Raw genomic sequence first — 2,344 nt, forward strand, 5'->3', positions numbered from 1 at the left:
GCATTTGTGAATTCACACAATTTCACCATGTCACCACTAAGACAACAGAGAATTAACAAGGTTCTGGAAGCACCTAACTTGTTATTCACACACGAGGGAATTAACATGGCAGATAGGATAGGAGGAGGGGAACCACACATTTGTGAGAGAAGAGTGGAACTTGATGACAGAGTCACGCCAGACTTAAAAGCCACACCTCTTGGAGATGGACAGGTGTTGTTTTGTGATTGAAGCTGTTTCAGGACACAGGATGGACAGCTCAGTGCAGGATTTGCGGTCGTGCTTGAGACGGATCAGGGTTATCACACTGTGGTGAGCGAGAGATTACAAGGTTCACAGTCGGCGCAGAGAGCAGAAGTGAGAGCCTTAATTTCAGCACTAAAGTGGGCGGAAAGCAAGAAAGTGACGATCTTCACAGACTCAGCGTATGCTTTTGGTGCAGCGCATGTTGAACTGGCGTAGTGGAGGAGAGGAGGTTTTCTGACAGCTAACGGTAAACCTATTAAACATGAGGCAGACATGAGAGAATTAGAAACAGCACTGATGTTACCTGCAGAAATTGCCATTGTTAAATGTCGAGGTCATGATTCAGATTCATCAAACATAGCAAAAGGAAACTGTCAAGCTGATTTGGAGGCGAAAAAGGCCTCAGGATTTATCAACTGGAGTCAGATGGTGATGTCAACACCAGAAGAAGAGGAGGTGATCAGATGGGATGAAGAATCCATCGCCTGTTGCCAACAAGGTGCAGCTCCAGAAGAAAAGGCAGTGTGGAGTGAAAAAGAAGCTGAAAAAAGACCAGATGGTTTGTGGATAAACCCGGAAGATGGGAGATGGGTACTCCCACTGAGTCTGAAGAGGAGAATTTTCGAAGAAGCTCACGGCTTGGGTCATGTAGGGGTACACCAGATGAAGAGGAATGTCGTCAACTGGTGGCACCCATATATGAACGATTTGATCAGAGCGTTTGTGAAAGAAGGCACGTTATGCAGTTTGTATAACTCCAAGCCAGCTTTTAAACCGCGTCAACAAGGAAAGTTTCCTACGGACATGACACTGGGTCATGAGGTAATAATTGATTACACTGATATGATTCAACCAGTACGAGGTTTCAGATACCTATTGGTTTGCGTCGACGCGTTCACCGGATGGCCAGAAGCCTGGCCCGCTAAAAAGGAAGATAGTCAAACGGTAATCAAGTGTTTAATAAATCAGTACATCCCCAGACATGGGTTCCCAACTCTAATTAGGTCTGATAATGGGACTCATTTAAAAAATGCAGATCTGCAGAAGGTTGAAAAGGCCTTGGGTTTGAAGCATGCTTTCGGTACAGTTTACCACCCCCAACCGCAAGGGAAAGTGGAACGATTGAATGGAAACCTGAAACAAAAGTTATCAAAAATCTGTGCACAGACAAATTCCAATTGGCTTGATGCGTTGCCTATCGTCCTCATGGCGGTAAGAGCTTCTGTTAACAGGGGTACAGGTTTCACCCCTTATGAACTGACCACAGGAAGGTTGTTCCCAGGGCCCCAGCAAAATATGGAGTGGCCCTCAGAACAGGTATCTAAAATGACACACAAAATGTACTTTGATACACTAAAAGGTATGTTGTCTAGTTTCCACCTACAGATCCCTGAATCCAATACTCCGGACGGAGTAAGCCCTACGTGCCCACTCTCAGATTGGGTACTGCTGAGAGTCACTAAACGAAAGTGGGCGGAGCCAAGGTAGACGGGCCCATATGAAGTGACGGAGCGCACATCATACGCAGTACGCTTGAGAGGTAAAGGATCCATGTGGTTTCATCTCAGCCAATGTGTACCTGCGGGTGAGCCGCAACGATCGCTGCAGCAGGTCCGGACGGATCTGCAACATCAGTAGAGGCGTGATCAAACACCTGACGTCTGGAGTGAGTGTCCTGCATGAGAGGGAAATTAGCTGGGTGATCACCTCTTGTCAGGAGGTGTGGAAGACGCGTCGTGAGCAGGAGTATAAAGAGTGAAAGACGCGTCGTTTTAAACCCATTGGGGTTTTGTGAAATAAAAGGCAACAGAAACGTTGGGAATGAAGTCCCCCTGTTTGCCAGATGAGCAGCGTTTCCTTAATCCGTTGATGTTTTTGTGAAATAAAAGGCAACAGAAACGTTGGGAATGAAGTCCCCCTGTTTAGCCATTTAAACAGCAAGAGGAGTCGAGCAGCTGTGTTCCTGGAGGCCTCAGGAGCAGTGGCTGGAGTTACGGAGGGAGTTACCACAGATGAGGAGAGCTCCTGTGTGTTTAACCTGAGAAGCTGCATCGAGACACCCATCCAACTTCTGAACTAAAAAAAAAAAAAGAAAAAA

General features: G+C 46.5%; 1 pseudogene; it reads left to right on the forward strand.

Annotated features, from left to right (window-relative positions):
* The window catches only part of LOC119408331, a 3,368-nt pseudogene extending 1,383 nt beyond the window's left edge, over positions 1-1,985 (forward strand).
* The last annotated feature ends 359 nt before the right edge of the window (positions 1,986-2,344 follow it).

This window comes from Nematolebias whitei, chromosome 4 (genome assembly GCF_014905685.2).
Source record: "Nematolebias whitei isolate Nwh7 chromosome 4, NemWhi1, whole genome shotgun sequence".
NCBI classification, from domain to species: Eukaryota; Metazoa; Chordata; class Actinopteri; order Cyprinodontiformes; family Rivulidae; genus Nematolebias; species Nematolebias whitei.